Source organism: Corvus cornix, chromosome 7 (genome assembly GCF_000738735.6).
Source record: "Corvus cornix cornix isolate S_Up_H32 chromosome 7, ASM73873v5, whole genome shotgun sequence".
In the NCBI taxonomy this organism is placed as follows: Eukaryota; Metazoa; Chordata; class Aves; order Passeriformes; family Corvidae; genus Corvus; species Corvus cornix.
In genome coordinates, this window is record NC_046337.1 from 8,666,303 (window position 1) to 8,692,706 (window position 26,404).

Genomic DNA, 26,404 nt, shown 5'->3' on the forward strand with positions numbered 1-26,404 from the left:
AGAAAGTTCTTCATTAATTATTATTATTAGATTTTGTTTGCATTGTATTATGAGGACCCCATATGCAATACAGAGTAGAATATAATTCCTGTTGTAAATTGTTATAATCTAATTAGATGAGACAATTAAGAATGGGGGAAAGATATAAAAGGGTGAACAAAAGGATAATTAACCAACATTTCATTAGTGCCAATATTTTTCCTTTTGTTTGGCGCTTTGAAGTTTTTTCCTTGCTTATTTTTTAAATAATTTCTTTTTAAATTAGCAAAATCATTTCAATTTTCACTTTGGCTCTGTATAAACTGGTGAAACAGCTTCTCATTAGAAATGTATTAATTAACATGATAATAAGCACGATTCTTCCTCGTGGATAAAGACAGCCCTTTCCTATTAAAGGAGTGAGAAGGACATTATACACTGGCTGCTGGAGCTGCTGAATAGCAGCGTGAGTGATCAAAGCCAGCCCAGCCATCGTGGGGACGCACAGGGCAGTTGCCCACATCACCAAGTCCAGAGGGGCAGTTTTTCTCTCCGTGCAGTTCCTTACTGCTCCATTTCAGCTGTGTCATTCTGAATGGGACAGGTAGATTTATTTTGCCTGGAGAGCAGGGCTGACCCAGGCACAGCAGCAGAGAGCTCCGTGCTGCCCAGTCAGGGGGCAATTGCAACCTGCCCTGGGCTCTGTGCTGCAGCAGCTGCTTTTCTTCCAGCCTGCAAACCAGGCAATTAAAGTGAGCCTGGGTATGTCTGCAAAAGCTGAGGTCAGAACTTTGACTGAAGGTTCACATACTTAGCCTAGCCTGTGCTTAACACTGTGTTATTTATTCCCACAGCTTTCACGGTCAGCTGCTTGTTTATCTGGCTGTTTTTCTCACTGTATTCTTGGGAAAATTTCTTTTCCTACAAAGGTCAGTGGGGGTTTGGACAAGGGCCACAGCACAGGTGTGGTTTCAGCCTCTCCCCAGTCCTGTAAAACCATGTGCTGTTGTGCTGAAGAGCATCTTGCCCTTAGTAGAAGGGCAGGAATGACAGAGCACAGTTGGAGAGGCAGAGTCTGGCCTTTCTCTGACTGGCACTTCCACAAGCCTGATAGAGTTGCCATAGGACTCTTTGCTAAATGGAGTCTCAGTCTCCTCCATCCTTGTCCAGCTCCAATGCTTTTGCACCAGCTCCACAGGCAGCAGTAGCAAGAAGCAATAGCAATGGGGAGAGTGTGATATGTGAGTTATTTTCACAAGTTAGAGATGATCCCATAACTCATACATGGTGGAGTGGAGCCTGCAGAAAGGAATTTCTGTCCACCACTGACTGTGCTCACTTAATTTATTGCTTAGTATGTACCTCTCATCATCAACAACAAGAAAACTACTTTCTGCATGAAGTTAATGCCTTTGCTTGCTTGATCCTGGGGCAGAGGCTGCCTCCTTCCACCTCACCCCTATGAGTGCAAAATATTTCTCTGGGTGATGTCTTTTCAGGTGGATTCTGAGTGTGCTGGGCTGTCAGCTCCTGCAACACCACAGACAAAGTTTTCAGTGATAAAAGCAATTGACAAGTTTGTGTGTGAGGTGGCATCTGACTATCAGATGTTAGAGGAATGCAAAAGACATACCGTGGTGAGGCACATAATTCGGTGTGGGGGTGTGTGTGTCAGTATATATAGAACCAACAATTTATATTCTAATCATCACAAAGCAATCATACTGTGAGTGCACTTTTGTTATTAATACTTACTCTTTGATGCATAAACAATCCCATTTGAAATTCCTGGTACCAACTATGCTAATCTTTCACTGGAAAAAAACTTATTTGCAGAGGAGGAAGAATGAAGGGTAGGTAAGCGAAATGTATTTCATCTGTTTGAAGTAACTGCAAAACTATCAGCATTAACAGTAAAAATATTTAATGAGTATTGCACTAGCCAACACCAAAAGTAGTGAGATACAGAATTGCATTTGTTCTGTCACAGACATGACTGACATTTAATTATTGTCTATTTTTGTGCTGATAATCTCATTCTTATCATTCCTTGTTAAATCCTTTAGAACCCCAAGAAAAATGAGATCAAGTGACAAAAATAAGATAATGAAATCATATGAAATAGAATAAAATTATATCTTGTAGGTAAGAGATGATTCAGGAGACTTGGTTATTTTATAGGGTTGTATAAGCTCTGTAAGTGATTGTGAATTAAATGTGTTGAGCTCACAGAAAAGCTTTGGAAGAGAATAGCTGCTTGCAAGCTAAGCTGACTTCTGGGTTGTCATTGTGCAGCACATGCCATGTGCGATGATATAACATCATTGCAAACCACAAAAGATGGTGAATTTGAGTCTTGTTGGAGAAAAATATATATCTTTCCAGCTCACTTCCCTTTAGCCAGTTTGTTCCCTTTGTGCTGTTGTGAAGCTTTTGGAAGCCAGTTTGTCACTGTGACTGTAAAATCAGGATCTATTTTTATCATTCTTAGCTTTCAGCCAGAAAAAGGCTTCCTAGTCTTTTGCCAAAAACTATATTGACTACACAACCCGATCCAAGCTTCTGAGTCACTATATATGTCTGTTTGCAATATGTAACAGGAAAGCACTTCTAGCTGAAGTTTTAAACGAGGTAGGAAATCTGTTGCAAAAATTAGATGAACAATGAGTTCTGCTAAGGGAAAGTCAAAGGCAATGCTGACCATTTATTAGACTTTTCCAAGATAACCTGTTAAGTGCATTGAAAAATGACCTTGTAGGCTGTACAGTGGTAAAAACACTGAGGGTTTAATTTTGTTCCCTGCTAACCACTGAATGATGTAGTGGAAATCTGGTCTACACACACTAAGAAAAAGTGCTGACAAAGTATATAATTCATAAATGTGCTAATTTAGTGAACAGGAATAGTATTTATTGGAGTGCACTAGATAGTGACTACTTCAGTGTTTGTATTTTTGCCAGCTTTCCCTTAAGCGGACTTTGTAGCTATTCAAAGACAAAAGATTTGCTCGGTGCAGGAACACAAAAATTTCTTTTTCCTCCCTTCACAGGGAGCTTGTGAAACAATTGTCTTCCCATTAGTTTCTGCCTTGTAAAATAGTGCAACTCATGATGACAAAGTGTTTTGTAGTTCCTGGGTGAACATCCCTATGTGAATTCTAAAAGCTCTTGTCATAAGACCTTGTTTGTTAAGTATTATTACAGGCAGCTCTGCAAATCCCAGGTAAAGACAGCAGTGTTCAAAGGGGACTCTCAGGCTGTGTGCTGTTTTTGTCCTACAATGGAAGACTTCTGTGTACAAAGCAAAATTTGCTTTGTAAAGTGTTTGTCTTAGAAAAGCATGCAAAGTGTCAAAAAAAATTTTTATAGAGATAGATTTACTTTGGACTGCTATAATTCTGTTGCTAACATACTACCCTCAGGCAGAATTTAGATATGTAATTTGATAACCTGTTGACATTTACATGTCCATAGGTGCTAATGACCTATATCAGCTGCATGTTTTGACAGAGCCTTCCTCTTTTCTCCCCATTTCATACATAAAGACCAAAATCCCTTTAAAGGAATCCTAACTTTCTGAATTGGAAAACAACACAGAAATAGCATTTAAACAGTGTTTTGGTCTTATGTATCTTTGGGTTGATTTTCCTTCCATTCATTCTATAAGCCTCGCTGTTGGTGATAGAATTAAATCTGCCACCTTGCTGCCTGGCAAAGTTAAATAAAGAGCTGGGACTGTTTGTATCTTGTGCTGCACTGGCATTCATGCATTATACTGGCATATCACTCATGGTAGGAGAGAGGGGAAAGCAAGCCTGTCAGCTTGTTTACATTTACTAGTTGGAGATATTCCTGAGTCATAGAGTTCAGGAGGTTTGGAATAATTCATGTGCTTCCAGCTACTAACCTTCATTGTAGTCCTGGACTGAATTAATCATGTCCTTTTCAAAATGCAATGCAAACAGAGGCTGCAAAACTTTCTACCTGACTTAGAAACCTCTAGACATCTGATTACAGGTTCCACAGTCTTGCAATCCACAAGATTTTGAAGACACAATCACCACTTTGTGAAAAAAAAAGAGCTGTCCTTTTGTTTTACAGGGGCAAAAGTGTAATGCACTCATATGCATAAAAATTCATGCTAATTTAGATCACAACTCCGATCGAGAATCTATTCACCTCATGTGATGCTCATGGGAATCTTTCCTTCGATGCCAGTGCACTTTGAGGGAGTCATTTGACCAGTGAGAAAGCAAGTATTACAATATTTTGTTAATGTCCAGTTGTGAATTTAGGCCATAAAGTCAGGCAATATATAAATCTACACTCTATGCTTAGTTATGGGATAATGGATGTACTTCACAGATGCAATCAAAACAATTTACCAAGGATTAAATTCTCACTTTGGAAAGCAAAGTCAATCTCACACCATCTGCAGACAGTGAAGTGTCATGAGGACAGATTTAGTGGCACAGTGGCTGTTCCCAGGGAACTCCTGCTGCACTGAAATGGTAACATGAGAAAAAGGCCTAAGATAATTGCTGGAAGATTGAAAAATTATCATTTGTATCACTATCAGAGAGGTGGGAGAAGCAGATGTTACAGAGTAGGCAAGGTGATGACTGGTCTGTGGGGAATGTGGACAGTGAGGAGGGCACATTGCTCAGCAATATTCAGAGCCCAGGAGACCAGATTTGCTTTGACATCAGTGCAAAAAATGAGCCACAGCAAAAGGCTGGAGCTTCCTCTGGTGAGATCCTTTTACCCTGACGGTTCCCTATAAGAGATTTCTGTTTGCCATAACAGAGAAATTGGGAAAGGAAGAATATAAACAAGCAGTGTAAGTAATTCCCAAAGTCTACATAAAGGCTGCAGACAGAATTCTCTACCAGTCTCACAGATGTTGAGGCAGGGGCTTGACAGGAAACACTCAGGCTGCAGTTCTGCTTCAGACATGCTGATGAGCACCCAGCACCAGGGCACAAAGCTGGCCCTAAGGTGGGTTCCAGCTGCTGGCTTTTTTGCCCTCTTACTCCTGGCCCACTGCAGTTGGTAGCTCAGTGATTCTTCATTTCTCAGGTTGCCTGGCCAAATAATCCTGGTTTATTATTCTTGCTTTGATTATCTCAGTCGCTAAGCAATAACACGTGGCCTGACTTGCAAGCTTGGTAAGTCATGGCTCAGGGAGGAGCCATGGCAAGAGGCAAATGGGAAGAGAAAAGGGGCATCTTACATGAGGTTATAGGTCTGCCTTTTTTAACAGAGTTCCCGTCCTTTCACTTCCCCTTTATTTTAGTAGCATACTTCATATTCGAAGCTACCATAAAGGAAGAGTCTCTGGAGTTTGGCTACATCCATGATTATATACACAAATGAAGAAAAAATTCAATGCATTCTATTTCCTACTTCCTTTTTCCCTGGCTGTTAGAAGTTCAGCCTTGGTGGGGACAGCAACAGCATTGCAAGTGCAGGTGGAAATAGGTCTGTGTAGTAGAACTGTTATGTGTCTGCAGGATGTTTATTCCAAGGAATAGTGTATTTCTACATATGTTATGTATTAAGGGAAAGGTTTCCAGGCTGGAGGCTCTGAAGTATTAATGTCTTAGATTGTAACCCAAAGAACATCTAATCTGACCTAAGAAATACCAAGGGGAGTTTTCTGGAGCAGGCATAGCATGACCCCTGAAAACAGGTATGGTCAGATATGGCTGCAGGGAGGTCAGTGCTACCTGCACTGAAGTCATTATCTAGGCTGAAATCAAAACCTCTGGGTCAGCCTGAGAGGGAACCCCCATAATGATATTTTAATGCATGCTTGGGAAAGTAGGAAAGGGGGGTAAATACACAAGGAAGTTCAAAGTCTGAATGACTTTCCTATCTATTCTTCTAAATAAGGGACAGATTTTTCTCATTCAGTCAGGGCTTATGAGAATATCACCCACACTAAAAGAGACAGGCATATTATTTTCACTCTCTATTCCACCAAATATGTAAAATGAAAAACAGGTGATTGCAGTGCATGTGTGTGCTTTTTTTTCTTTTTTTTCCTTTTGGGGGGCAAAGAAACTTTTGATCTTCAGTCTGTACAGAAGCATCCCAACTTTTAAAAAGAGCACTGTCAGATTTATTGTAGCACTGAAAAGTACAGATATCATGCTTACCATTACTCAGTGACCTCTTTAGGTTTGCCATCATGGTCCAAGATTTATTGCCTTCTGTGTTTAAAATGCAAAAGGATATGTCCTGTTAATATTTCTGGGTTTGCTGTGAAGCAATGACTTCCTGTTTGCTAGTACCACAGGTAAGGAAGACACAAACCACAAGTGCCAACACTATGTAATTTTTTTGGTCCTGAGTCCCTAATTTCTCAGTCATCTGATGTGTTCTGTCAAAATGCAGCCTGAAAGTCTAGACCAAGAGATATCTATGATAGAAAGTGTACATCAGTATTTCAAGCCCTCTAAATTTATTCTAGCCATTTGACAGTTGCTTGGAGATACAATCTCAATTTTTTTGCAGTAGCCCCTTCAAGTGGATATTTATGGCAGATACAACTGTAATTATTTACCTGTAACAAAGTCCAGGTCTGCCTGCTCCAGGTGATACAGACAACAGAAGGACACAGAGAAAATATTAATCTTCTTTCTGTCTAGATTCTGACCTTTTGCACCCAGCTTCTTAGCCAATTATGGAAACGGAGCTGTGTTTATTTCTTTTGTTTACAAGTTTTGTTTCCTTATTCCACAAGCCTGTCAGTTATCAGTGTGAGTGCCTAAATGACAGGGTCTGAGTATGCTTCCCTGCCTTCCATTTACATTCCTACTTACTTGCAGTAAAAATGCTGGAGTCAAATGGGACTATTGATGTGAGTTAAGGCGAATCCTGAGTGAGAAAGTTGAACATTTTGGGACACGGAGTTTTTATTAGTGTAATTCCCATTTTACATAGAAAGAGTTTATTTGAATAAAAAGGAGTGAGAACAAAGAATGACAAAGGAAATAACTGAACCACAAATAATGAGATTCAGTATCTCATTTTGGTAAAGATACTAAATCTATGCCTGCTTCTAAAAGGATAAATAATCCTGTTGATTCAGTCAGGACTACTTATGTCATCAGGCATGTGCTGAAGAAACTGAATGAATCAGAGACACGGACACTAACAGTATTTATATGCATTTAAAATGCAACAGCAATAAAACAGAATATTTTGTCCACTGCATCCTGTGGAGCAATGAGAGAGAATAATGGGAGCAACAAATTCTCGTTTGCTTCTATTCCTTCAGCAGAATCAGAGTGTGTTTGAATTGGCTGTGTTCCCATGGTGTTCCTGTTGCTTGGTGCACAGAAAAGCCTCTGCTGGGCAGAGTGCCATTGTGACGTGTCTCGTGTGGCTTGGCAGAACCAGCCCTGACACCGCTCTCAGAAATGCTCTTCCCGTGGTTTGTAGGGCTGTTCGTTGAACACACCAAACAAAATTTCTTGCATAAATGACTCCAGAATATAGAAACTATAGAAATTGGTCCTTTTATTTGCAAAAACGTTACTGAGAAGAGGGCTTAATTATGTGCACTACTTTGCTCTAATACATGTCAAGTGAAAATGTATTTCTCTTTGCTGGTGGTTTGGTTTGGTTTTTCATATGAGATTGTTTCATCTTTGACTTTCATACCATAAATTTGAGTGTGTTTTTCCACATTATCTGTAATTTGATCAGCCCCTTTTACATAACTTCTAATAATCTGCATTCTCATATTTTGGTATAAAAGCTCAGAGATATTCAGAATCAGAGTAAATCATATTGAGAGCAAATATCACTGGAACAGGCATATTATCACCAGCAGCACTTAGGTCAGTAACCCAAGCACTGCTGAATACTCCAGTTACATTTAAAACGTGAAAGTATTCATGTGAGCAATAAGTAATAATACTGTTCTAAATCACTGTTCAGCCTCATCTTGGTTCTTATCTGTGTAGCTAGTACATCTTGGCTTAGTTGTGGTTTTCAAATGTGTTTTTCAATTCCACTTCTACAGACCTTGAAACTAGTCATTTTGTGAAGCAAGAAAACAAACCAAATTCTGTGTTACTCCAGCAAAGACAACACAATCACCTGATGGATGAATTTAGTCTTTATGCCAAGTCCTTTCAAAGCAACTACCACTAATTTATTTATAGCAAATTCTTTAAAAGTCGTTGAAAATTTATTATACATTTGCCATCCACTAGATAATGTGCAAGATTTCTTAGAGCTGGTTCCTCTGCTTTTCCTTCATTGAAACTGTCATTTAAACCAAAAAGTAGCTGTTTAAAAGACTTTTTCAACACCCAGTATCGTCAAAGTTAAGAAATAGTTCCCAAAAATCATGTGGGCATTTTTATTTTCCAGTGAAAGGCCCTGCTGCCTAAAGTTCCAATAACCTGCATGTCTGTAGAGGAGAAGGATTTTTGCAGCAGGCTGGATGTGGAATTTACAGGAATTACCAATAGCACCCTGTAATTAAGTCACCAAACTAAACTGGTTTGCAGAAGTCATCCTAGTCTGCAAAGAGATTTTAGGAAACCTCCCTGCCTTTCCCACTACCCATTCACAAAAGCAACCAGTCTGAATCCTTCCCAGTCTGCATCCTTCCCACATCCTAGGGAGTAATACGGACTCTTTAAGTGCACCTCTAAGAATAAACATATTTATATTTACTACAATTGCCTCGGACATCAAACATGATTTCTCTCCTGAGTGCAGAGGATGTGGATCCAATGCATGCAGTGTTTCCACACATTTATCCCTGCTATGTCACCAGCTGCACAGGGATAAGGAATTTCATTCCATTTCTAGTATGCAGCTTCAACCCCTGAAAGCTACGATGAGATGTTCATCTTTACTGAACTCATTTCAGCAAAGTGTCCACTGCTTTGAACTATTTGACACACAGAGATGCTTTTTACAAGTTGATTTTTGCTGCTTTCTTTTTGTTGACATGATTCACTTGTCAGGCTATGTACTTGGGCTTTCAGCGCCTCTTCCCAAGTGGAGACTGCATATCTTCATTTTGGCAGTTTCTGGATTCCATCTCAAAATGTAACTACTGTACTTTGTTGCCTTCAGTGCTGGAATCTCTGGAGATGATTTTTTATTGCTGTTTGGGGGGAGGAGGAGGTTAGTGATTTGGCAACAGCCCTGCAGCTGTGACCCAAAACTTCCTATTTTGCTCTTTATTTTTATAATAGTGTGCATTATTATAGTATCCAGAAGTCCAGCTCCCAGCCCTGACATGATGACAGCAGATACAATTAAAAGCAGCACTTTGAAAATTGCACATACTAAAATTTGACAGGATCAAGTTTATTTGCAAATTTACATACAGCTTGTTGAAATTGACTGGAATGAAAATATATTTTAAATTAAATTGAGCTGGTTCAGATCTGACTCTACAGGTTTTGGATGGTATTGGGAAACCAGAGGAAACTCGGTGCTTCATTTGACCTCAGACTTTCTAAATTAATGCACAAGAAATATGTGCTCATAGCTCAAAGGCAAAGCAAAAGCAGAGTTTGACTGCATTTCTAAGATTCTGATTTTTATGAATATTCACAGAGCTATGGGCAGAAGTGCCTTCAAATGACCTGGTTTATTCTCCTGAGTATCACATTCTGAATTTCATCCAGTTACTCTTCCATTGAGACCAATCACTTGAGCTTGATGAAAGCTTATTTTTGGTTTTTTGGCAAAACATAATTTTGAGGATTGAATGTAGTTTTATTTTGTAGACATCAAGAAATGAAGAATCCCTCAGTTCTCATGGCTCTCACTGCCAAGAAGTTTTTTCTGTTTGGGGTTTTTTTATTAATAGTAGCATTGTCTGATATGCTTTTTAAATTATCAGTCTTTCATTCTTCTTTTTATGGTAAATCCTGGGTTTCCCAAAAGGTATTTTGGGTATTATGACCAAGTGGTCATAATACTTAAAAGTGTACATCAGGTCAGTGATTCTCAGCATTTTCTCTAGGCCTTGTGGAGATTTTTAAACTCCTCCTTCTTTAATCAGTTTACTTTTTAATGTCCTTTAAAAAATATGGAGCTATATTCTCCAAAGGCAAAGCATTAGGCAATATTTTGTAGGTCCTATTGCAATGTCTTTCTAGTAGAAAGGTTTTACAGCTGCGTTCAAAATGTCCAATCACTGCAAAGGATCACAGCCTTCTCCTGACAGATTTTAGCTTACTCACCCCAGGATTGCGCCAGCCCTCTCTGACACAGGATTTTGCTGGCAACTCAGGTGCAGTTGCTTATGTGTTATTATACAAGAAACTTCTCAGAATCCCCACTTTCCAGGCTACCAGTCACTATTTCTAGAAATACAGCCTTCTGTTCTGGACCCTGAATGTCTGTTCTTGCATTTGGATCTGTTGATGTGAGCTTTATTTGGATTTCCTTTGTGTTGATTCCTCTAATCATCTTCTCCTCATAGTATTAACTATTCCACCAACCTTTGCATAATCTGTGCACTTTATCAGCAAATATATTTGTTTTATTTATCTTCACAAGCTTGATGAAAAGGGCATATACTTATTGGTAGAAATTATTCCTGAGAAAAACCTATAAAATATTCTTGTTTAGTAGTGGCTAAGTATTGGTTTTTATTAATCTTTGAGTATGCACCTTATTGTGTCAGAGCAAACTCATGCTCTGCCATGTTCAGCCTCCAGTAATTTCAGCTGATGTTGCTGAGATTTCCATATCAGTAATTCAAGACAACATAGAATAAGAGCTTACAACATACTCTTGTTGCCTATTAAGTATTCTGTGACTTCAGGCCAACTCAGTCATCCCTCATTTCAGTGGGTTCACTGCAGTGATTGTGCTCCATGCCAGAAGGTATTTCCTTGTGTGAGTCATACATTTCTTCTACACTGAATGAGCACATTAAGCTCTGGTGTTCAGAGGAAGAGCAAATTTTAGAGCTGTAGGAGGAAATCTGTTTTTAAAACTCAAGACTTGGTGTCATAAACTTTCTTGAATATATCCTGGTGCATATCCCACAAATTCTGGGATACTAAAGACCCAGAGGTTTGGTGCAGACCTACTTCTAATGTTAATCTTACAGCGGGGTGGGTCGATTACTTATGTATCACAAGGGATTTACAGTATCTCCTGTCAGAGCAGTGTCTGCCCAACTTCTGCTTAAAATCCATAACAGCAAGTCTCTGGTAATCTTCATGAATTCTCATTTAGAGTAAGAACTCTACTTACTGAAAGACTTTATTTGATTTTGATTACCATTACCATGTTGTTTTGGGAAATTTACTTCTTTGGGGGTATTTACTGGCTCGTTTCCTTCAAGTCTTTTCTGGACAGTGAGGTGGAGGAAGAAACAGAAGTCTTGAATTGTGGCCTAGAGAAACCCAGTCTGCTGAAATAGTGAGGCTGCCTTCAAACACAAGATCAGACTGATGGAAAAGGATCTCAACGAAAAAGTTTCATCTCAAGTACTGTAGCTGTGGTGAGAAAAACTCACTACAGCTTGAGTTAGAGGGTGTGGGGTGTTGGTTTCTTCCTCAAAAAAATTCCCAAGTATTTTATCAAAACAGCTGTATTTTAGATGGCCATAGAATAGCAGCACATGTAGCACTTGTGCCAGATAAATACACAAAGTGTGGTGAGCCCCAGACATATAACTGGGCAGCAATAGGTAATGTCTACATAGAGACTTTCCTTCTGGAAAGGGGTACAACCCAGCCTGGGGAAAAAAAATTTTAAAATGGGGGTTTTGAGTAGCTACAGATTATTAACAACAAAAAAAAACCAAAAAACATTAAGGAAATGAGAAGCTTAGGCAAATGAGCTGAAAATGGAAAGAGAATTCATTAACTATCATAAGAGAAGTCCTGTCTTCCCTGCACGATATTTAACCACATAAAATGCTATAAAGAGGGGTTTAGGAATTTTTCTGTTTGAACTTTAAGATTACGAAATAGTTGTGCCTAGCTTGCTAACATTTTTATGGTTTAACACTCACAGTTTTCAGGGACGTGACGTTTCTCTGGTAAAAATCAGCTGCTATCCACAGCTATGCTGTGATGTGCAGCTTCATATTCATATTCAAAATCAGAATTAGGCCTGAAATTTTTTCATCAGAAAATAGTAAATGGCTGAGTCAGGATTAAAATGTTTTTAGTTGGTTTTTGTTCCCATGAAGACCTTTCTTCTTTGCTATGTGAACAATGTAAAAGAGTCCGAGGCTGATTTTCTATCTTTAGTTACTTAGACTAGTGAGAAACAAAATCAGGTCAAGGCCCATACTTTATTCTAGATTTGAAGGTTTAAATCTGATGCTAAAATGTGTTTAAAACCCTTGGATAAAAGCTCTTGGATTAAAAAAAACACTGGAACTTTCTTTAGGAAGACATTTTCTTCAGGAAGACCTAGGTGCTCAACATCTTTTCTGAATTTTACTCTTTCAAGTGGTGACTTTCCAACCAGACACAAAGGCTTGCAGTTAAATTGGAGCATAGAAGTACTGGTGTTCCCACGAGCATATTTTATATCATATAGTCCTTCCAGTGAGGACAAAAAGAATTGTTCGGGTGCTAATAATTAAACATGTTCTTGATCCCAGATCTGACGTTTTTGCAAAACTGAGAGCAGAATTTGGCCCACTGTATTGAGATGTTTCTTTCAAACAGATTCTTTCATTTTCTCCTCTTTTTTTGCAACTGAATGAGGAATCACCCTTGAAGTTAAATAGTAGGAGTACTGTTTTTATAGTTTAGGTTTGCATTGAATGTTTAATGCAGGTAAATCAACAAGTGGTGGTCTATGTTGAGAAATTGGGTTTCAGGGTTTTTTGCCATGGATGACTAGAGGGGAAGAAAGAAAGGAGTCAGTGTAACTGTCCTAGAATTATCAACAAACTGGCAGGAAAAAGTATTAACAGATCAGTAGAGTAATTGCTCTTCCATTAGGAAATGGGCTTGAGTGTAGTTCTTTGCTAAAAGGCCACTCTGTGAAGAATGGCATCGTAGGGTGCACCTTTGACTCCAGATCAGATTTGTGTATTTTAATAGTGAAAAAGATTATTTTTCTATCCAGCAATGCTGCCAGCTAATCTTGCACGTGAAAGTTGAGCTGCACCCTGCCTGATTCACACTTCATCACCTGTAGCAGGGACTGGGCAGCTGGAGCAGGCTTTTGTTGGTGATGGAAGAGAGTCTCGCTCCCTCTCCATTAGCTGGGCTGTGCTATGCTAAGTACAGTAATAAAAACGTAGTTTTATCAGGAAATTCAGTAGATATGGCCCAATTTAAATGAGTGCTCATATTGAATGGATCTGTTGAGTCAGTGTGTTACTAACTACAGCTGCACATTCATGCAAAGCCAAAGGGTAATGCCAGCTCTAGGTTTAACTCTGGGAACTTAAATGGTCTAGGCAGCAACTCTCTTCCATTCTCTGAGAGATGGACAGGAAAAGTCAGTAAAAGGATCAGCAACAACCATCCTGCATTCTCATTCATAAAAAAGAGATGCGTGGTAACATTCAGTCACCTGAAATCAGGGAAGCCCAGAATTAATTTCTGCTGGGAAGAGTCCTATTGAACTCACTCAGTCTGGATCAGATCCTGAGTGGAAGCAATTCATCTTCTGACCTAAGGTCAGCTTTACAGTTTAGCAGTGCCTCACTTGTGCTCTACTGTTCAGAGTTTCCAGTGTTTACCTTGTGCCGAGCTGGCAGCAAGGAGCTGGGTTTCATTCAGGCTCCAGCACATTTCTTTCATCACTTAGGCACAAGCCCCTTTCAGCACTTGGGCACAAAACACACAGCAATAGAAGCCTGGTCGTCAGGAGGCAGAATGAGCTACTCAGTGCCTGGGCTGGGGATCCCCAAACTGCCCATGTGGATTTGGGTTAAAGAAAATGAAGCTGAAAAACGTTCTGACAAAAGGCCAAACTTCCAGTTGCAGCTGGTTGGCAGAGAAAGTGGATGGGATCGAGGGCTTCATGTGTAGGCATGAATAAGGATCACAAAATAGATGACAGATGAATAACCACTCTTTAATATAAAGTTTAGATGGTTAGACTGATCACAGTTTAGAGGTTTTTTCATAACTTACTTTTTAAAAAGATCCTGTAGAGTAGTTACGGACTCCAACTTTGTTTTGATTTGTTCTCAAATATGTATTTTGTGTTGCCTCTTTCTAAAAATTCCCAAACATCACTGAAAAAAATAAAAATAAAAAACAAAAACCCATCAAACCATTGAAAGAGAACTCTATTTTGCAGCATTTTACAATGCCACATATGGACAGCAGCCAGGGGTGGAGAACCCTTCTACTAGAAGTGCCACAAATTTCCAATGATCTTACTGACTGCAAATTTCTGTGAGAATACCATCAATTTTTAACAACTTCCACAACTTTGCTCATGTGAATAGACCCATATACTGCTAGAATGACACCCTTTACATGTTGTGTGAAGTTGTGTGAAGTCACGAATAAAATCTTCTGTTTAAAAAGAGGTAAAACTAATGAGAAAAGAAAGGAAGCTGGAAGAAGGCTATGCCTTTCTTGCTTACTGTTAAGAGTTGGGAAATATCCTTGTGTTGTGGCTCAAGGGAATTTTTCCACTGAAGGAATACGGCTCCAGCTTGGTGGATCAACTTCAGCAATGCATTCAGTGCATGTCTCATTTGCTGTTTGCTTAAGTATTTTCCTGGGCCAGTGTCTGGGTGAAGCAGTTTTTCCATAGATTGGGCACTATATCACATTTTACGTAAACAAAGTAAAAGATATCCTCATTAAAAAGTCAGCTTGATTCACAACACAGTTGTAGTTGGTAGTACCTAATGCATCCTTAAAAGACCAGGTTGAGGAATTTTTCTTTTGAAAATGTTGAATAAGACATTTATCTCAGCTGTGTCCCTTATCATCAAAGCCCTTGATTAGAGGTTCTCATCATGAAAGACCAGTAGCTGTTGCAATTAAATGTATAATACTTCTGCTCCTGTTACAATTTAGGCGCTTTTTTTCCTTAGGGAACATCCTTATCTGATATAGAGTTTGAAGGACAGCAACTTATCTTTCTTCTTCCCTTCCCCCCCTTTTCCTGACAAACATTTCCTCAGTATCACTGTCTGTTCATTGAAGGGATTTTGATAATAGTTTATACCAGTCATTGGCCAGTTATTTGGAAAAAAAAACAAAAACTAACCAGCCAAAGCATGTTGATGCTTGTTTTACAATTAAAGGCACACAAAAAAGATAATGATCACGAGGAAATGTCAAAGAATCACTGACTTTGAACTACTGTGTAAAAAATATGAGTGAAGATGATCTGGGGAATAAAGTAAGCCCTTCTGTCATGGCTCAGTGGGCAGGTGACATTGTATGAATCAGCACTGTCTGCACAAGGGTATCTCACTACATATGGGATTAGCTCTTAGAGAAGACATTGAATTTAGGCCCTACAAACTCCAGATCTGGTAAATCTTATGCACTTAGAAATACTCCCAAGAGCAGTTACCTGAGTTATAATGGATGTAGAGCCCATGAGCTGGTTGGCTGGAAACTGAACTTCCCTGCACGGATCCCTGCGGCATCTTCCTGACAACTGCTTGGGAATCCAGCAGCAAAGCCCAAAGCTGAGCCACAGCCATAGTTGATGTCCAGTTTAAGTTCATTCCTACTTGAAATGGTGAGCAGAGCTTTACTTATCTTCACTTATTTGTGTGAGAAGCAAAAGAGGACACCTAATTCTGGACTGTTCAAGTCACTTAAATATATCTAATCCAACAGAATTTTTCTTTTATTTGATGGAGAGATAGGGGGAGAGTGGAAGGAGAGATATTTTCCTTATTCTGATGATATTTTTTTGGTTGCAGGGCAGAAAATGAAAGTTCTGACGCTGCGGCAATAAAAGCTGACCATTATCCTGGCACTAGAGAGCACATCTTCACTGATGTCTGAGCTACTCATGTAAAGGAGGAAGTGGGGGAAATAATTCATTTCATTATCTCACTCAGAAAAAAAGCAACAATCACTGTAAAGTGGTTGGAAAGACATGGGATGTATTTTTATTCCCTTGAAATACTCACATCCATCTCTTAGAGTCTAATGTTGTCCAACTTACAGATAACCCCACTTACTGCCCACATGCAACTCCAGATGGAAAACACAATCTGTAACATGTAACACATCCTTTAAAAGAGAGAAAAAGGTGTGTCATTTGGACTCAGAGATTTACAAAGAAAAATAACAGAGAAAAAGAATTAAAGAGGAGGGATACTGGAGAGGAGAGGAGAGGAGAGGAGAGGAGAGGAGAGGAGAGGAGAGGAGAGGAGAGGAGAGGAGAGGAGAGGAGAGGAGAGGAGAGGAGAGGAGAGGAGAGGAGAGGAGAGGAGAGGAGAGGAGAGGAGAGGAGAGGAGAGGAGAGGAGAGGAGAGGAGAGGAGAGGAGAGGAGACTAATATTTTTCTTGTCCTATCAGGCTTTGCAGTCACGAATTATTTGATTTCCCATGAGACTATGAGGATTTTGCCAACATTTAGAACACGACTCATGAATCCTCAGTTATTGCAACCACAGGCAGCTTTGTGAAACACAGATAATTTTTTTATAAAAATATGTAGATATGGGTGCATATGTGAATATACATGTGTCTTTCTAATATACATGTGTATAGATACTTAAACTCAATCCTCACTAGAAAATTTTTGACAGACTTAGTGATACAGATGCACGGAAGTATCTAGTGCAGCAAAGTTTGCCTTCAGGGATACTCAGGGGTTTCAATACCAATCTGGAGAGTTTGTCTCTTAGGTGTCAGAGAATCTGTTTCTGCATCTACCCCACAGTGATCTGGGCTGGGGGAGGTACCTGGAGCTGTTGGTGCCTCAGTTCACACAACTGACAAGCATTGAAAGCACACTGTCAGCAAACCCCTCAGTGTGTATTTTGCTTTCCCATTTTTCTCAGTGTGTGATCACCTCACAGTGCTGGGAAGCTGTAAGGGGTAAGGCACTCAGATGCAATGCTGATAGCAAACTTGATAAAACTGCAAAGGAAAGCTGAATGATGTGGGTAGCTGGACTGATGGAAGAGGTGGCCCTGTGGATTCCCTGAATTCATCAGACACATTTGCAGTGACTCCATGGAGCCAGAATAGCACCGCAGTGCAAGGTTGGCCCTTTAATTATGTCGATTACCCTAAGTCAGATTTTTACTTGCAGACAGATCCCTGCAGCCACACAAAGACTTTTGTCTACAGTGAGACTGCACAGGGATCTGCCTGGGCAATGCTCACAGCAGGATCTGGCCTAAGTTTCTGTGCATACATTTAATGCCAGGTCAGCAGCCTGACCACACATGGGCCATGGAATGCGTGTGCCTGCCCCACTCACTGCTTTGCTGTAGCTCTAGGCACTCGTGGACAGAGAAGAGCAATGCTTGTGCCTGTGCCAGGTGGGAGGATCTGCCCTCGCTGCTCCCATGGGGCCCAGGAAGGCAGGTTCAAAACTTGCAACAAACTTCAGGCATGGTATTCGTTTCCATCACTCTAATTTAAAATATCGGGTGGTAATTTCCACACAGAACGATAAAGGACTATGTCTGTGTCTATGAAATCGTAGTCAGTGTCTGAAACCTAGATATCTCTAAGAGAGACAGCAGATACAAAAGAAAATCTGTTTTGATTATCACACCTGATAAGCCTCATTGGTTTATCATGTCCAGCATCTGCACTGCTGAAACCTAATGATCATGAGTGAAACCTTTCTCCCTGACCCATAATAAATTGTACTTGAAAGGTGATGAATTACTTTCTGCTTTTTACATCTTGGACAAAAGAATTGTATCACCTTTTTCTGCAGAAGTCCTACAAAGGAACTAGTCCATTTTACATTAAAAAAAAAATTAAAAGAAAGAAAAAAAAAGAAAACAAAAGACTACATGGGCTGTTTCATGCTCTTGTGGGAAAAATCAGTCTAAAAAGAAACAATAAATTTCTGCCAGTTAAAGCGAGGGGGATTTTTTTAACAACAGCCTTCGCTGTTTCATCAGGTGCCCTTTACATATATTGCAAAATATGACCTCCAGTTTCCACATTGTTGTGCCAGTGACTTTCCAATGGCCAGCCTAGTTGCCTCTTTCTTACACCAGTAACTTGCTACTCACAGGAGCAGTTGTACTGAAGCCATAAGAGCGCCTGCCTATCCCAGAGGTTTGGGACTCATGATCAGCCCCAGGACGGTGAGTAGTCTGCCTGAGAACAAATGAGGGAATTTAGCAAAATGTATAAGTCCTTCCCATGCTACCTACTGAAACAAGCAGATCTATAGTCAATTTATTGAGCATAAATTACTGCCAACCTTCGCTAGAATAATTTATACTCCTGAGCCACTTCAGACAGGAAGGCAATAGGGAACTGTCAGGATACATGAAGTTTTATATAGAGATGAACGAATAGCTCATTATTCAAAGTCAAATGATATTCATATTTAGGGGTCAGAGAATTTGGGAAATGTTTAGACCCTCACCTGAGATTGCAGTATGAATCCTCTTTCCCATAAGGTCTTCTCAAAATAAGTGCTGGCTTTTCCAATCCTATTGCTTAACCAGAATAGTTAACCCAGGCAACAGTTGGGTGGGGAGAATTAATAAGAGTAAAGGAGCAGGAAAATGAACAGAGGGACTCAGTGGGCATAGGATTAAGGAAATGAGTGAAAATACAGGGAAAGAGGAAAGAAAAGATATGGAGATGAGATGAAAAAAGTGGTGGGAAAGAAGAGGAATAAACAGACACTCAAAAAGAAAATTCTATCGCTGTTATTTTTCAGAATGACATTGTTCATTTTTTGATTGTGTTTGATTATTTGAAAATCTTTGAGCAATGCATTACAAAAGGCAGAATATTTTCCTCTGTGCTGGCTCTGTGTATGAGCCTAGGATGCTCAGGCTTTATGAACCAGAATGACATCTTTGCCATCTCTTTTTCAGTTTATTTTAAGGTCATAAAGGTTATCATCTCAACCAGAAACAAATCAGGTTCCGTTTTAACTAAATAAATCCAGCTTTACTTTAAATCAAATCACAGATCTTCTCTGGAGTGGGGAACTAGCAGTAGAAAAAGAATCTGTTCCTTAGTTTTAAGCTTTGGCTTTCCAAGCTGACACAGGTTTTTTTGAGCATCACTTGCCTTTTAAGACTGAATTTCAATAGAAAGAATCTGGCTGTTTTTTCAGCCCTTTCCCACCCCATCACAGTGGCATTTGGGGCACTGTGCAAACTCTCAGCCAGAACAACTCTCAGTTCACTCAAAGCCAGAGGGAAGCAAGAGAGAAGGAGCTTTGAAAGTGACGGAAAAAATGTCAAAAAGCAAGACTTGATTTTCTCTACAGTATCTCCATTAATTCTCAGGAAATGCTCATGTTCAGTGAACTTGAGTGGCACAGTCACAGCAAAAGTTCAGGGTATGTTTCACTCCAAATTTCCCCGGTGCTGCTAATTCCCCAATCAGCCATTACGTTAGTTTACTAAGTCATCTGTACTCACCTTCAGTTCCTTCACTTCATTACTCCCCAGCCAAAATCTCTTCTGAAGGCTCCTCTGACAGATTTATATTCTGAGCATCAGACTGGAATGTGGTTCTCTGTTTTCCCTTTACCTATACTACATAAACATGTCCTTGCAGGGCTCGCCTGAATCCTGAAGCAGAGGATCCCAGGCTGAGCAACACAAACACCTACAGAAACACTCCTAAGCTCTCTGTGACTATTGCAGACTACTCAGGGGTTCAGATCAAGTCTCGCCTCCATTTCGGGACCCATTTCTTGACTGAAAGGGCTGTGGTCACGGGAAGCCATGAAAGACAGGGAAACATTCCATAGTGATGGTATGCTCATTAAGACTTTGAAAGTTTGCTACAATTAAGCATCAGTTTAGCTAGGTGGAGTCTCTACAGTTATTTGGGTAATTTAATTTTGTCCTGCAAATCAATTGGAATTTTATGGGTACATGTTTTAGAAAATGCTTTCTTATATCACACAGGAGTGACTGTACAAAACCCAACCCTCCAACGGTGTTCTGGCAATAGAGGCCTTTCAAAGCCTACCTCTTACCCCTTTTTCCCCAAGAAGGTAGTGCATACAAAAGTATTGCTAAGGATAAGAGTTCTTCCTTTCATAGAATAGTCCTCCTGTCTCTTGAGAACTTCAGCCATGAGAATTTATATTAAATGAAACTAATTAGCTAAAGGTTGCATCAAAACTCTCACAAAGACCCACTGAGAGCAGATTCCTTTCCTGCTAGTTATCTCCCCTGCAGATCCCCAAACAACAGAAGACATTGTAGAGACAATTGTACAGATGCAGGTATGAGACCAGGTCTAGCAATGAAGGCTGTTTCAGTGGCACAAGTATTAGAAGAAAAAGGAAGGGAAAAAAGGCATCCTCCTCAGCCATTTTCTGAAAAAACCTCCAACATGTCATAGCAAAACTCTATTAATATTGTGTTGAGGCTCCAGAGTCCCGTGAAGGGCTGGAAATGGTACAATCATCACCCTGAGCTTTGTCCAGCCACATAGCTCTCATGTTTAATACATTATTTACCCGGAAGCATTATTGTGATCCAAAAGTGCCTTTAAGAGACGGAAAACTCAGACAGAGAAAAGTGCCCTTACCAGGTGGTTTTGCTCTTCCAACTACTCCCAGAAGAGAGACACAAGCACCAGTTTATACACATATTGCCCTTGGTCTGCACAGGGGAAAAGGGGTCACTCACATGCTTGTAGCACCAGGAAGGGAGCCAAGCACAGCACCAAGCTCTGGTTTGGAGAGTAGAGGCTGCTAAGGGCTGCACAGAAAGTACAACTCCTGTTTCACTGTGTGTATAAACAGGCACAAGGCTATTGATAGTGTCAGCTCCTGCCTGCAGAATTTGGCTTGTCTCAAACCCGCTAACCAGGCTGTGGGTCAGAGCACAAGGAATCATGATGTGTTACCCCAGCCATTCTCTGTGGTGGATGTAAATCATACTGGTAAGCTCCTGAGTATTTAGTCAGAAAAATAAACCTGCAGTACACACATATCGACCTGAAGAATTCTTGCCTCAGCTATTCCAATATCTTTCTTATTTCATTTACATTCTCTCGAGTAGTGAAGCACCTTAGAAATGTGTCCTTCATGCACAGGTTGATGTGAAGAGTAATAATGTGAAGATCGTAGGATACTCTAGAGGAAAGATTTTGTTTTCTAAGACCAAAGATGGAGCATTTTTGGTTGCAATTCCTTAAAGAAAATTAGAGGGTAAAAGAGACAAGGAAATGGGAGGATTTCTGTGTATTAAGAATTATAACTGGGTTTGTTAGCTTGCTATTTTGAAGAAATATAGGTAAGCAAGGCAAGATAAATTACAGCAATTTGAAATGTCATTTGGCTCTCCTATAGCGTTTGAATTTCTTCCATATTACAATAGATCTTCTCTCCTTGTGCCAGCTAAATTGAATTCCTCTTTTTGGGCTGTTTCTTTGAAGGGCTTTGGATGAAATGTCTCATGCAGTTCAGTTTGGAAGCTTCCCAAATCAAAACCCCAAACCCCCAAATTTGTTTCAGTTGTGGGGAATGGGAATTCAGATTGTTTTTTACCTGTTCATGAGACATCTGCTTTCACTATTTGGTGCAGCGTGGGGCTGAGGTTAGTGGGGGAAGGCAGGCTGATTAGCCTCAGAGGATTTATTACATTTGATACATTGAATGTCTGATTTTGCCTCCCTTGCTCTCATTCGTTCACAGCCCGTACATTGAGATACGCTGCAAAAATTTTTAAACCTTTTAGATTTAATTCTCATCTCTTATTTAGCATTGAAATATCAAGAATAAGTCACTGGTATCTGCTGTTTTTGAAAGTTTTGCCCGGACTAAACTTCTGGATTCAGCAATGGAAGCCACAGAATGGGAAGTTGATTTACAAACTGCCTTTAAATCCAGTGACATAGGCTAAAGTGCACTGAATATTCACAAGCCCTATATTAGCAGCCTCTACTATTTTGTGCTCCCCATGGCTCCAGTTCAGCTGAGGAACACCCAAAGTGATCCCAGATTTTAAAGTCTGGATGATCCTGAACAGAACAAATTTCAAATTAAATCAGAATGCTTTCATATGCCTCCTATGCACAGTTAACACTTGACTACATATGCTATAATTTGTGGAGGTTTTTGGTATGTGAAGCTTTTTACAAATTTGAGTGAGAATTAAACCATTGGTAGACCATGATATTTTGTTGGAAATATTTCTAAGTAAAGCATATTTGGGGATGATGCCATATCTCTTTGTAGGGGCAAAGAAGTTTAAACTGTGCTGTGAAAAACAGCCAGAGTTTGTCAGATGTGGAGTTTGGCTGTAAGAAAGGCTGGTCAGAGACCATCTGATGACACAGTTACAGCAGTAATGGTGACATTTAATTGAAATTGTGAAGTTCACAGTGCCTGTTAGGTGAAAAGAAATATTGTCCAAACCAAGGCAGAATTTTTCTCAGGGTTGATGCCCTGGTCACCAACAGAATTTTTTTTAATTACTTTTCTTTTATTTTTTTTTTAAACAGCTCCAGGACCCAAGAAATGCTAAGAACTTCACCTGGAGTCAGTTTTTCTTCCAGCTCTGCTGCCAAAGAGGATTCAGACCTGGTCATAGGTACGATCCAGGCTGGAACCTGATGCTGCTCGGTCCAGGTGACATTAGTGTCACTTTTTGCTGAACATCTGAAGGATGTAGGGAGGCTGGGCTTTTTGAAAATACAAGGATTTGAGGTTCTGAAATGAAATTTTAGCAGCCTTTTTCCCAGAAGGCGATTTTTGCTTTGGTCTAATTTAAGATGAATACAGACTGGGGAAGAAAATAGTGAAACTTTTCAGGTCCAGTTGTGCTTAATATTCTCCCCGCAAAGGTTTTCCTGTAAACAAGCACACATGTGCACCCCCAGACACATACACACACACCAAAATGTTCTTCCCGAGCTGTGTTTTAACATCAGCATGTTATTTGCTCTATTACCCTTCTGGGTGGCCAATAAAATATCAAACAGCAATTCAAGAAGGCAATAGATAACTACAGTGAGCTTTCTGAAAGCAGAGACCAGGGAAAGCAAGCAGATTTATACACTTCAATTTGAGGCAAAAGTGAAATAATAACAAACAATAACCAGTTGGGTTTTTTTTCCAGGCACCAACTGCACAGAATTTACTTGAGGTATGCAATAGCCATCTTGATTTTAAGATGAGGGCTTGGATTCTCACCTGGTGAATATCAGCCCAGATCTGTCACTCAGAGCACAGATTGCTAAATCATGAATATCATGCCTCAAGCAGAAGGCACTTGGCCAGCTCCTTCCCTGTGTTAATGATTTTTGTACATTGTGCAGATTTACACCAGCCAAAGATCTGGCTGAATGCCTCTTATTTTTGCTGAGATTGTAAATACAGCCCTGGTCTCTGTATTCTTCAGCCATTTTCACAACTGTAGTCTTCAGAACCTTGTCCAGCCTCGATCTCTTTTTCCAAGTTTTTAGTCCCATTCCCTCCCTTTATAGAACAGATAACAGATTTATAGTTGTCAATCCCTCTGTGGTTAAGCTGACATATTGGTGGTATATGCACAAGATGGGCAGACTACTAGAATGCCTCATCAATGCATTTTCATTTCTGTGGAAAGATGAAAGAATAATTAAGAGATTCCATTACCTGAAAGTAAGAGTGCTCTACTAAGGTATGCATCTTATCATGCTTATAGAGTGGCATGATTAGGTTCAATAGCATCCCAAATGGAGAACAAAGATGGAGAGGGAGATGAAGACATGCCCTATGTAGTAAAAGAAATGCTGCCATGCATTAAATGAAGAGGAAAAGCACAGCATGATATAGAAGAGGAGGAAACCGGGGCTTATAAAACTGCTGGTAATCTTATACTGACAGAGCAGGGGGAGAAAAATGGGGCTTGAATAAGCAGGGAAGGTTTTAGTTAATGGGAAATATATCTATCTCTGGCTTCAGATTTAAAGATTCAAACTCTGGATTTAAAGATGAATTTTTGAATTTAATCCAGTTCTTTAAAATAAAATAAAACAAAACAAAAAATTCGTTTCATGTAGCCTAGCCCTTGTGAAGGAAAAGACAGCTATAAAAGATGTAAGTTAAAATCCCATGGAGGATAGTTTTCGTATAGATTTGCAGGTCAAGAAGAATCCCAGGGTCTTACATTGTCTTTATTTGGACTTGATGACAGTTGTTCCTAGGAAATGGCTTATCTTTATTAGGGCTTTTTATACTAATGCTAGCAAGAAACACACCTTTTCTGCTCTAAATGGAGAATTCAATTCTCATTAAAGCCAGAGGAATTAAATCTCTCTGAAAAAAACCCAGTTTTGTCAACAGTTTTGCAGAATCAAGAAGTTTTTCACTTTGAACAAATACTTCCAAATTTAAGAAATTTTTTAAAGCAGCTTTACTTTTTAAGTGTATTAAAGGAAATTTCAAAACAAACAATCATTTAGATTTCAAGCACTTTGGTTTTAAAATGATGAAATAAAACATTACAGCATTTTCAACATCATGGTTTTGTTCCAGACAATTTGGCAAAGCTACAATGAATTTAGAAAGGACTTCAGTATTGCTCAAACTGCATTTTTTTCAAAGAAAACAAAAACCAGCCAGAGCTAATGTGAACCCTTTGTTATGAATTAAATGAATCTGTGTTATGTTTTGAGCAAGCTCACTTTTACCATGTTAATCTGGGTAGAGATTTAATTTAATTTCAAACCACCTAACACAACACAACTTTGTAAGCAAAACTTGTGTGCATGTTCATTAACATTTTCAACTCTAGGGCTTTAAATCAGTGTGAACTAAAACCTTCTTTCTCTCAACTCCAAAAAGAAAGAGTATAATAAATCACAAATCCTTTGCGGAATATGGCAATATGCTTTCATGTATTTGACTGAGACAGAGTTTGCCTTTCCACTTCTTTAGGAGCTAATAGTTGATTTAATCCAATGTTGAAATCATCAGACCTTCTCTCAGATTTTGTTTTAGCATGTGCCTCTGATAAATAAACTTCCAGACTCAGCATCCCAATCAAACAGGAGCTGCTGTTTGGGATGTGCTGAACAGTGGCAAAAATATTTGGCTCTGGGAGATGCAACTATGTAATAGCAATGGACAAAATTTTGGTTTTCATCAAAGAGTTAAAAAATGTAAGTCTCTGGTTTATCTTTAAACATGCATAGAATCTGTCTTTGGCACCTTTTTGGTTGCATATCATCTCCCTTCAGAAATATCTTTAAATGCTTTATAAATATTGTGTCATTTTTTCAATCATCCTTTAAGTAAGGTTCCTAATTTTTTTCTGTGAGCATGTAGAATCTTACTTTGTGTATTTTTTCATTGTCTTCAGAGCTATGAATGTTGTCTTATTTTTTTCCTATTCATTAGTAATATCTTTTATTTCTTCACCTGAGACCAGGCATTCTCTTGTGTCAGCTACTGTGCAATCATTAAAGGCAAGAGAAGTTCCTGTCCCAGAAAGATTAAAAATTGAAGCAATATTCTCTAACCAGCAGTCTCAGAATTATAGAAACATTCTCAGAAAAACAGATTTTATTCTTTTATTCAAAAAATCATAACTAGCCTAACTAAAACTAGAAACCCTAACTTACCCTTTCGCTAGATCCCAGGTACAGAGGCTATTGCTCTCACCCTTTTCTTCATGCCTAGGAGAGCACATGGGGAAGAGCAAGGAATAATTCCTCCTCACTTAAGGAGCAGCTTCATGAGACACATAGAAAGGCATGTGCTGCAAAGCTCGATGAAAGCTTAATCAAGCCAGCTTGTCAAATTTTCTGCTGTTAGCGCAGGCTGTCATTTTTCCACACGTGCAACTCCAACTGCAGTCAGTGGAGGGGTTTATATTAACTAAAAAACAACAATAAAGAGCCTTAAGGGATTGTACAACACAGCTCACAGAAAAATTACATCTGCTCTGTGTGTTAGCTGCAACTTTCTCCTCCCTGAAAAGAAAAGCTTAAAGGCCATGTTTTGCTTTCTGCTGAACCTTGGTGTCTTTTGTAACTGCTCAGGGGGAGCAGTAGCTTCCTTTTGCCCCATTTCTGTGCCCTACGTACAATATATTTACTGTATCTTAGTAGCACACTTAAAATGGCTTAAAATCACACTTAAAATCTCCCATTCTAGAAAGATTAGGGAAAAAGTCGTTTAGAGGGTCTGACTGCAAAAATAGAGAAATAATTCATTTGGATGATGGTTTTGCAGAGTAGAAATGACATTGTTGATTAGACTGTGATTACAACACTCAGTGCCCCAGCCCTGCAACAAAATTTCTGGGGACAAACACTTTCACTTTAGCAGAAGGGGCAATGAGCAGTCCTCTGTAG